Source organism: Ornithodoros turicata, chromosome 3 (assembly GCF_037126465.1).
Source record: "Ornithodoros turicata isolate Travis chromosome 3, ASM3712646v1, whole genome shotgun sequence".
Lineage (NCBI taxonomy): Eukaryota > Metazoa > Arthropoda > Arachnida > Ixodida > Argasidae > Ornithodoros > Ornithodoros turicata.
This window is the reverse complement of record NC_088203.1, coordinates 72,508,340-72,520,098: the sequence shown is the minus strand read 5'-3', so window position 1 is coordinate 72,520,098 and position 11,759 is coordinate 72,508,340.

The window sequence follows — 11,759 nt, the reverse complement described above, 5'->3', positions numbered from 1 at the left end:
AATATTCTAAACGTTGAATTGCACAGATAATTACTCAATTAATTGCATTTTTAAAACGTTTCTAAACGTAACCGACGTTCTTAAACGTAAATGGTGCACACGAAGGCGCGAAGCAGTGTTCGGGCGATACCTACTTCTTTGTGTTTGACTGTTTGGCCCACAGACGGGTGTGACGTTTAGTACAAATGTCAACGAATCCGCCGTCGGCGAAGAAGGCTCGGGGTTCATACCGGATATGGATGAAGCCAACCACAGAAAAGAATGTTGCTCCAAGACAGACATTGCACAACGACAAAATGCGGTCCGCAAAGGTTAGTCTGTGTGTTTATTGTTTCTCATGCGTGTTGGGGTTGTATATTATGTCCGAAGCACATGTTGCGCTTAGTAGTATTTGGCGCATTATGGCCCTAGTAGCAAGTGCGCAAGAAAAACCCAAATCAAATCAAATCAAATCAAACATGTTGCGCTTACCAATAAAGTGCAAGCCTTATTTAACCCGTTCGCTAGTTATAAAAAGGATGCCTCTGATTTCAGGTTTCCCAAACAGGTGGGGCCGACGCTGTTGCTGCCACTACGAGTGCATGTGGCGGCAATGACTATGATGAGGAAGGATGATCGGGGACACGAACTAGCCACGTCATCTGAAGGCGTCGAGGAAGAGTGGGACAGGACGTCTGACGAATGCTTCGAGTGCAGTAGTGAAGGAGCAGACGAATCTAGTTTCTGTAGTGAAGAAGACGTTTCTCAAGACTCTGAAGGTGGAAGTGATGACGACTTTGGGGAATTCTTAAGTTGTTGCGGTGCTGGCACACTACCGTATGAGAACACAACAATACAGCAGGCTGTTCTCTTGGTCCTACTGTATATAGTTACAGCAAATCTCTCCTGGTCACAGGTAGATGGACTTCTGACCCTCATTAACACTCACTTTGGCCAAGATGTCTTGCGACATTCAAAGTACATGCTGAGAAAAATTTGGAAAAATCGACGCGAACATTAGCTCCGCTTACAGTTCTTCTGTCCAACCTGCTTTGTGTATCTTGGTGAACGCGCATATTCCTCAAAGGGCAGTGCATTCAAATGTGAAGTCTGTAATGTGACACTAGGGCAGCAGAAGCTTGTATCGTCCGGCAACTTCTTCATTATGTACAACTTGAAGAAGCAGTTCCCGATCCTGTTGAAGTATGTTGAAGAAGCCCTCTACAATAAGCTGAGAATGCATGCTTCTGCACCTCGCACTGAAGGCTTATATAATGCCATCACTGATGGATAGGTCTACAAGACTGTTCGTGAAAAACTAAATCTTAAGTGGAGCGATTTCACAGTGACATTTAACAGTGATGGATCCCCAGCATTTGAGTCGAGCAAAGCTTCTGTGTGGCCAATTCATGCCATGATAAATGAACTCCCCATCCGCACAAGGTGGAGCAATACCCTGGCTTGTGGCTCTCCAAGACACACTCACCTGTTCACGTATCTATGAATTCATTTGTAGCTATGCTCAACAAAATTGGACAAATTGTGTGGAACGCATCAGGTACAGTGGTGAAGTCACGAGTGTACGCAGTGTGCTGTGTTGCAGACTCTCCTGCGAGAGCTTCGATTTTAAATCAGAAGTAGTTTAATGACTACTACGGTTGCTCATGGTGCTTGAAGAAAGGAGATGTGGTCAATGGTATGTCTTCATATTTTGTTGCTCATCCGAGTACCAAGGTGCACTGTAGTCACTTCATATTTATAGTAATTTATTGATAGATCATTTCGCACAGGGTACCCATTTGCCGTTCTTTTATTTTTCTCTCCTAGGAACCCTGAAGTATGCAGCATGTGCCTCTGAGAAGCTGATAGAGCGAAGACACCAAAACGTGTTGCAGGCGTTGACGTTGGACGCGCTCAGAGGGAAAGCTGTAGATGGCGTGGAAGGTCCAAGCCCTGTAATAGAGCTCAGTGGACTCGATCTGGTATGGGGAGTACCGCCACATTATATGTATTGTCTGCTGCTTGGTGTGGCCAAGTTTATAACGGAACTTTGGATTACATCTGTGGGAGAAGCATACTACATCGGCCGTAAGCTTAATGTCGTGAACAAGCGCTTGTGTGCCATCCAGCGTTGCGGAATGTGTCGATCCATTCAATTCCAATTCCATTCCGAGGAGTGGTCGCGAGTCTAACTTCCATCCCTTTTAATTCCTCGGAATGAAGACGTGAGGCTCATTCTCATTCCCACTCCGAGGCTAACGTGATGCACTAAGTTACTAACTGGTGCACTGATCAGTGAAAAAAAAAGAAGAAGAAAAAACATGTACAGTCAACGCACAACAAATCGTATACTGCTTTATTTTGATGAATTTTATGTTCCTTTGTTTCCACCAGTAACATCTTAAAACAAGAACCAGCGCCGCGACGAGCGTTTACGAGCAAGATTGCCTGCACGTACAGCGTCCGAAGTGCGGACTTTTTTCTTGCGTTGTAGTCCTAAACTATAGACGACCTTCGGTTGAATGGTCGCCACACACTTACTTTGAGTGGCCTCCGCTCAAAACCAAGCTTGCTGGAGGCCAGCAATTTAACACAAACACCGGCCCCAAACAGGTCTAATTCCAGTCAAATTCCATTCCAAGCAGCTGGTGACTTAACTCCATTCCCATTCCGTTCCGGTGCGCTAAAAACAGGGCATCACTCCGGAATCGTTCCAATTCCGAAATTTTAGTTCCGCAACTCTGGTGCCATCGCACCTCCAGGTTCATCCAGAAGGCTTACACGGTCTCTACAAGAGTCGTCATATTGTAAGGTTACTGAATGCAGATACTGGACTTTATATTATATGCTACCCACGCTATATGGAATACTGCCAAATGAGTTCCTGGTGCTTGCATCGATGATGACTGCTAGTAAAAAGCGCTGTGACAGATCCTGACACTGGCAAACTGTTCAAGCAAGACAAACTGTTCAAGCAGTTTGCATATGACACCACAAGTCTGTATGGCGAAGATGCTAAACGATTCAGCATACATCAGTTGGTACACATTGGAAAAAGTGTCAGAATGCTCGGGCCCCTTTGGGGCACGTCTGTGTTTCCTTTTGATGGGGGCAATGGAAAGGTGATGGGACTGGTGACAGCTGCTAAAAGGGTCCTTCGTCAAATAGCAGAACGGTTGGTTATGAGGGACATGGCAAATATTGTTCGTCTTTCAGGAAGCTTGAAGCTTTGTGCTGAAACGTTAATGAACGCAACAACAAATAAGGCAACAATTCGTGGTCTTGGAGCTGTGAGGTGCAACAAACACATATCGGATCATGTCTCCCAGTTGCAGGTCGGAAAGAGTGTAACTGTTGAACATTACTTCAGAGCGTGCATTAATCACATAACAGTGCACGTGCAGAGCGAACATGCTCATCATATCTGAAAATGAATGATGGGAGCTATTGCGAAGTCAGAGAAATATTTGTCTTCCGTGACCCAGTGGAAAAAGTGGCTTTGTTTTGCAAGAGACTACTCAGCAAGGGTCACCACGGAGTCATGCGTCTCACATTTATTGCTGTGACTATCCCCCTGCCTGTGAGGGACTTTGTATATACCTTGGCGAAGAAGTTGAGAGTCAACTTGTTTTTGTAATGATTCAAAAGTATGTCTGTGTGATATGTACTTATCTCTAAGATATAAGGTTCACGAGCGTTTGTGGTTGTAAACAAGATAAGCCGTGAAGTAACGCCCCCCCCCCCTTCAGGGGCATAAACGTAGCACCCAAAGTGCATCGCTTCTTCTTGGTATCGAATGAGTTACCGTGGCGGCCAGATGTGTACCATCCAGTCTCCTTGTTGAATGGACATACACGACACCTATGGCGACGAAGATGGGGTCCGATACACCTGGGAACATAAACTACTGCTCTGTCAAGCATTCTTCAAACCATGGATACTAAAAGTGAAGACGATACAACGGAACCGACAACAGGAAAAGTTTCCTTTAAGCAACGTTATGGCCACAGATACGTCAACGCTTGGCAGTATTGAAGCTTTTGACAAGTCAGTAGACGACTGGAAGAGCTATGAGCAACATATTTCAAGTTACTTCAAAGTAAACAAAATTCCTCAGGAATTAGAGGTGAATGCATTTATCACATTCATCGGTGCTAAGACTTATCGACTGCTTTAGGACTTGGTAGCGCCAGATAACCCAGCATCGAAAACTCTATAGGACTTAAAAAGTACTTTACGCACGCAGCTGTCACCACGGCCGTCGGTGACAGCAGAAAGAGCGAAATTTCACGTAAGAAAACAGCGTGAGGATGAGACAATTTCGGAATTTGCTGCAGCATTGAAAGACTTATCGCAAACTTGTAGATTTGGACGGTGTTGAGAGACCGTGTCGTAACGGGATTGCTACGAATAGACATTCAACGACGTTTATTTGCAGAAGATGAATCGCTGACTTTCTAACGGGCACTAGAAAAAGCGCTTTCCCTCGAACAAGCCAGCAAAAATGCTTCCGAATGCCACAGCGACACCACCTCCAAACAAGACTTACAGAGGCTCCGTAATGATACGCAACGTAACGGAAGACAACGTCAAGTGGGTAGGTGTTATCGCTGCCGAGATGAAGGTCACAACAGTCAGGATTGCAAGTTTCGTAATGCGACTTGTTTCAAGTGTGGCAAAAAAGGCCACATTCAAGCAGTATGCCAGTCCAAACGGAAACAATCGCGCTTCTCAAAAGTGCGGTCATCCAAGCCGGTCCGAAATCTGAACGCCATGGACTGTTCGCCCGAACTATTTCCCCACCTGCGTATTTTAAAGAATACGTCATCGCCCCGTTTTTCTTTTTTTGCTATATATGACTGTGGAGGGACATGTCCTAACGATGGAACAACACACTGGCGCAGCTGTTTCAATCATTTCGGAAAGTCTTTACAAGTAGCTGTTTCGTCACAAAGCGTTAGAAACCACAGAGGTAACCCTGCGTACGTACTATACTGAAGAACCCATAAAGCCTATAGGCGTAGTACTAAGTGTGAACGTTAAATACAAAGGAATGCAGTACACGTTACCGTTATACGTACTGCCAAATTCGGGACCATCTGATTGGCCGGGAATGGTTAAGCTACATTAAGCTAGATTGGAACGCACTACAACACCTGAAATCATCAGGGTCAGAGACTGCAACGCAGTGTTCCCCAACCGTGAACAGCTTGCGCTCGAAATACGCAGAGCTCTTTAGGGATGAACTTGGATGCATTAAAGGGGTGAAGGGTGAAGGTGTTTAAAGGAAGGAGCGGAACCACGGTTCCTGAAACCAAGACCGCTAGCTTTTGCTTTGTGAACAAAGGTAGAAAGGGAATTGAAAACGATGGAGGAGATGGGAGTTATTACCCCAGTTACAACGTCTCAGTTTGCTACGCCTGTAGTACCCGCTGTAAAGAAGAATGGGCAAGTGCGACTATGCGGCGATTACAAGGTGACCATAAATGCGCTTATTCAAAGTGTCCAATATCCTCTTCCGCGAATTGATGAACTGTTAGCGAGCTTGGCAGGAGGTGTCAAGTATTCCCGTATCGATCTCAGTCGTGCGTACCAGCAGATTCAAGTGGATGAAGGTTCCCGCGAGTACTTAACAATCAACACGTTACGTGGACTGTATAAAGTGAATAGACTTCCGTTTGGTATCACTACAGCTCCTGCAGTTTTCCAGAAAGTGATGGACACGATGCTTCAGGGGTTACACGGAGTAATCTGTTACTTGGACGATATTCTTTTCACTGGAAATAGTGAACATGAACATCTGGAAAACCTGGAAGCTGTCCTAAAGAGACTTACAGAATAAAGAGTGCGTGTGCGTCCCGAGAAGTGCGAGTTTTTCAAAACGTCGCTGGAATTTCTAGGCTACGCGATTGACGCAACGGGCATCCGACTTTCGAAAGAAAAAGTGAAAGCCGTACTTAAACAACGAGATTTGGCCGAGGCAAGCCAACAATTAGGGACGACACAGACAAGTAAGCCTCAAACGCCCAGAAATTCGTTAAAGCCGTACTGTCAGCCCCACATCCCACGACAAAAGACAGCTGAAGTCTTTTCTCGGCTTGATCAACTATTATGGGAAATTCCTACCTCGGCTGTCGACAGTACTACACCCTCTGCATCAGCTACTTCAAGAGAAGGTATCATGGTCGTGGAATGCGGAATGTCAAATTGCCGGTTCCCTCGAAACCTGTAAACAAGGTACGAACCGTCATAGGGTTGATGAGGAAGGGTCGGCTGAGTAAGGAGCATTTATTCCAGTCGACCACTTGGCCGAAGGTCCACGGAAGGAATAACGAGCAACGCGCGCGGTCTTCAAAATCTTCTTCTTCTTCATCCTCGGGGAAAATCACACACGGGCAACCGGCTAGCCCTTCGTCTTCCTCAGCGCATCACAGTACTCCCCCTCCTTAGAAACTGAGCGCAAAGCGGTCAGGGGGTGGTAGAGGTGCGTCTCACACAAGTGCGGCGACCATTGGACACGCCTTCGGGACAATGACTGGGGGGTTGTTGAGTCGATAGCAGGCTGTGCGTGTAGAAATTCGGGGATGGGAGACGGATCCGGCGCTGAAGGCGAGTCAACGTGAGCGGGCTTAAGTCGGTCAAGGTATACGGCCCCACCTCGGACGTGCATGCGAAACTTACAGTACTTGGGCAGCCGGTCAAGAACGCGATAAGGGCCATCGTAGGGCTGTTGTGTGATGACTGCCGAAACAAGGGACGCGTTCGCGTGGGCACCCGCAGAGGTGAAAAAAGAATCAGGCGCATAAACTAATTAACTTTAACAAACACAATTTAATATTTACACAGTGCAATATGGTATCAATGGTAAAACATATATAAACAGTACAGTAACGAACACGCCAAAAATAACCGAACGCATCCAGTGTCCAGAACTTTGACCCTCGCCCCGACAAGAATAGACTGATCATGACGTTATGGAGTCCTGACGACACCGACGTGCTTCCTCAGGCCGTAGATGGGATAGATGAGACGTAGATCAGGCCGTAGAGTCATCACGGAAGATGACTTCAGCGGAGGGTTACATTCCGGCTTTCCGGGTTCAGGATTCGGTTGCCGCTTCCATCGATCTTTCTCAGCCACGGTTTCTGCTCGCTGTCCACGACCCAAGTCTAGCGGCGACGGTTGACTAGAGCGACTGGCCTACAGTCCTGCATATGGAGTGTGGGTCCCTGGAGTTTTGCAGCCGCTTCGTCTGCCCATCCCACTTCACCTCGTCGTCGGGTGCCCCTCGTCGGTCAGTCACTGGCTCACGGTACCTGGGTGCTCCCAGCCCCAGCTTCGGTGGCCCCTGTCAGCGCAGATGGAAGATGACGTCGGCTACGATCTCGGTCGAGGTTGGATTCGTAGGCCGCCGTTGTCGATCTCTCTCCACGCCTCCACCCGGGCTTCCGCTCTCGTCCTCGAGGTCGTGCGCTTGCTCGGCTGTACTTGCTGGCTTCTACTCCGCTCCCAGCTCTGACTCTCTTCCTCCCTTGACGTCACACGGCGGCTTATAAGCTACTGTTCGTCCTTCGTCGCACGTGCCTCGTGACTCGTCCTGACCAATCATACATCACGACCTCCAAAACAAGACGACACTAACACATACACAAAACGCGACGGACAAATAATTCGCAGAAACCACACCACAAATAGCCAAAATCCGTCGACGCAATCCATCCCCAACGAAACTCACTTTCACGGCAAAGGTGACCAATATACAAAAGACAAATTCATACAAGGACGACAGACGCATTGGGTGCGCCCGAGATTAACAGAACAAAGAGCGGGTAGCAAGAAGGGGGTATGAATCGACCAGCGTCCCTGAGTGCAGTAGGAATACTTTCACAAAAATATCAAAAATACCACGCAACGTTTTATGGAATAGATGCATTAAAATTAATTTGAACGTCATAATGTGACAGAACGTCACTGTTGCATAGGTTTTGGGGGGCATCGTGATGCACGAAGACATGAGTTCAGGTAGGGAAGGCGGTTTAGGGAAGACAGAACGGGAAGGCAATGAGCGGGGTGCAGGAGGTCTCAGGGTACAGCAAAACTCACTCAGACTCGCGGCGAAGGTCTCCGGCTCGGGAACGGGGTCAGCAGGATAGGCAGGCTCGAAAAACTTTGAAGGTACGCGTAATAGCTTATCATAAACAAGCTCCGCCGCAGAACAACCGTAGTCAGTCTTGACCCCGGTGCGGAGAACCAGTGATAAGTGATCGGTCCGCCGCGCCGGGTCATCCGAGGCACGTAGTGCAGCCTTGAGCTGACGATGTAGTCGCTCGACCATCCTATTGGCGGTGTGAAACAACAACAGACTACAGTGGGATGAGACAGCTCGACGATTCGGTCAGCCAGCGTGGCCAACGCCTCTACGGTCAGAGCGCCAGCGGCTGTCAAGATTAACCGCACCTGAGTTGGGAGTTGCTGTCCTTGAGAATGCTGTCAGCAATGGTTTTGTCCCCAATAAGCCAATGCATGCGGCGGAGTAACTGTGTCGGCATCTGGTCCCCGAGATCTTCAGCGGTCAGTAACTGTTATAGACCGCGCTGCGCAGAAACAGCGGTGCGCCGAATGAGTTCTCCCTTCACCGTGTCATACGGTCGGTGGGCGGGGGGGGGGGGGATTCACAATGAGGACTCGAATTTCACTAGGGACATCCGTGGGCAATGCGCCGATGGTGTGCCCGAACTTAGTTGCTTGCGAAGTGACCCGACGTGCGGCGGATTGCGCTTCCATCTGACCAAACTACATCTGTGGATCGTGTGCGCAGTAGCTCGGGAAGCGCACAGGCAGGGCTTCCACCTGAGCCAAGGACGGGACAGGGTCAACAGGATTCATGTTTGGGAGGAATGACGTGTCTCAGGTGGAGAGTGCTGCAGAAGACTGCAAGCGGCTCGACCTTCGGGTCACCAACTATTGATGAGGCAGAGTCGGCTGAGTAAGGAGCATTTATTCCAGACGACCACCTGGCCGAAGGTCCAAGGACAGAAGAACGAGCAACGCACGCAGTGTATTCACGGGCAGGCAACCGGCTAGCCCCTCGCCTTCCTCAGGGCACTACACAGTGTTGGTTTTAGCTGCTCCAAAATTCAACAATTGCAAAGACTAGCTGCAGTAGCACAGTTATGATTTTGCTATAGTATACCCCGCCTTAGTGGTCGCTAATAGTGAGGTCCCTTGTGCAGTTGGCTAATTAGCAGGGATACTTCCGCTATTGCTGCTAGTTATTGGTCCAATTAATTGCCTTCCGCGGTCTGGTTCGAACCCAAACTAGTCAGAAAAGACAGCGACGTCAATGTCTCCGACCTCGTTCGTCGTCGGAATGAGCTTGTTCTTGGTGGTCGCCAAGTAAGGTGATGTTTTAGTAATGGGCGCTGAACATAGTTCAGTCTTGAACCTTTCAAGGAAAGGAAATATAAGTATCGGGAAGTGTAATCATGTAGCATACTCCAATCAAAGTAATGCCCAGTTCTGTTTCCTTGTCGTGGGTAGTCATTATGTGGGACGGCCCTAAGGTCTAACAAAGGCAAACAGGTTGGAACATGTAATTCAAAGGAAGGCGTGTTAGCGCAGCGTACCATGTCAAGGTGCTGTGTGAATCGTTCATTTTGGTACGGCAAGTGAACTGTGTTCTCACACAAGTTTTGAGAAAATGCTGTAAATAGCATGGCCCAGTGCGGTTAAAGCTGCGGTGTGCAAGGTGAAGCCCGGCACTCCAGCAAACAAATTAAACACCAAACAAGCAAACTAACTTGTATGCAGTATATATGCACAATGAAAACCCCCAAGAAAAGATGACGACACCTCTCAGTATACTCGGAGGCTTTCCAATGTTCAAGTTCATCTGCAGTGCGAGGCTGCCTTTGGAACTCGGCAGGCAGTGAGTGCTCTTCCAAGCACTGATTTAAGAGCTGATTTTGCTCTGCACTAGTACGAAGCGGAAGCTTGCCAGTGATCCATATGTGTAGCAATCACCCCATGACACCTAAACACACCAAGTGCATGTAATCTATTGGGAACGAGAGTACTATGTCGATATGCGAGGCAGAAAAGGGAGAAAGAGCGTGATTGTGGTTTTGGTCCTCACTTGCACGAAACGTCTCATCAGTACGGAGGTGAAAATTTGGGCAATCTGGAAAAATGACACGATTGTTCACGAAAGCACCTTTTTGAGTGTAACGTTCAGAGAAGTTGTAACCAGCATGCCCCTTAGTGCATTTAACAATAGATCGGGCTGGGACATAACAAATTACAGCTTTCAGAACAACTCTGCATGTAATCTCTTCCTTTGACAGATAGTCTACTTGACTACAAGCATTTCATTTCCTCAACAAAGTAGTTCAAGAAACTATCGAGATCAGGTCATGCAGTTCCTACGCCGTAGTAGATGCTCACATGGAAGGGAGTGGTATTTATGGCACTAGCCACTGAACAGGTGATTGCCCAAAAACTATACAGAGAGCTCCTATAAACAGGAATACCATCGATATTAATGTGTAAGAGAACCGTGTCTCCAGTCGGTGCCTCATTTCTGTTTAACACTTTCCCTGAACTTTTGATCATCCCAAAATGCACAGAGCCATCTATCACGCAGGAACGTCGAGCAGTGCTACGGATTGTTCGCGTGTCCTTCGGCATATCATGACCAAGATCCCGAAGCAGTTTCGCAATATCATTCCCAGCCATGTGAGTCCAAGTTGTGACGGAGAGCAAGAATGGCAACTCCCTGTGTAATGTCTACAGCAGAACCATCGTCTACACAGTCTTCAGTTGACGCAACGCTTGCGTCTTGATCATGATCACCATCACTAGAACATTGCAGCGGAACGCACAGCTCTTCATGTTGGCTGTTGAACCCGTGTGCACCTACGCTGTCCTACCCCATTTGCTCTTGGCCTTCTGCACAGGTCCTAGGATCATGCTCATTTAATGTGTGACTTTGAGCCAGGTCAGCTTCTGCTTCACAAGAGCTGCTCTGCATATCTTGAGCACTGTCATTACATGGGCTGCCTAAGGGAAACGGTGCTTCGGCGTCCATATCTGCTATGCTCACCTACATGGCCTGCCTGAGGGAAGTGGTGCTTCGGCGTCCGTATCTGCTGTACTCACCATTAGTGCGTCAACTTCTTTGCGCACAGTACGGTAGTGCTGCCACCGAGACATGCTGAATTGGACGACATCACTCAACGTTACAAACAGTGCGAGTTTAACACCACCACACCTTAATCGTCTAACACCAAATACACCTTAACCACCACTTTAGTACCGCCAAGTTTTGGACAGGATATTATTGACGTGTGACGTAACAAAACGAACGGAACTAGGGAAGTGTTTCAATGCACGTAACCTACCTTCAGGCTTAGCTGATCTGCGTCGCTGATGCCAGTATCATTGAGGATACGTCGACGCTGTGCAATGTGACACCCGAATCTAAGGCAGAAGAGCGTTTGGTGTTCGCCACATTTCCAAGCAAAACGCGTCCCCCCGCGAACGCACATGTTCCTTAATAACCGTTACAAAGCATTCATTCACTTTCAGTACTTATGGTTACACGAAAAAGCATACGCATAATACACCTATCACATCATTCGACAACGAGAACGAAAGAGTGAAACATAACGGCTTGTATAATACTGCCAAGCTGACACTTTCTTCTTTTCAAATCGAAACCACAAGGTGGGATCGGAAGTCACCACAGCGCTCGAAATCAATGCGTATTGTTCATGCAATGG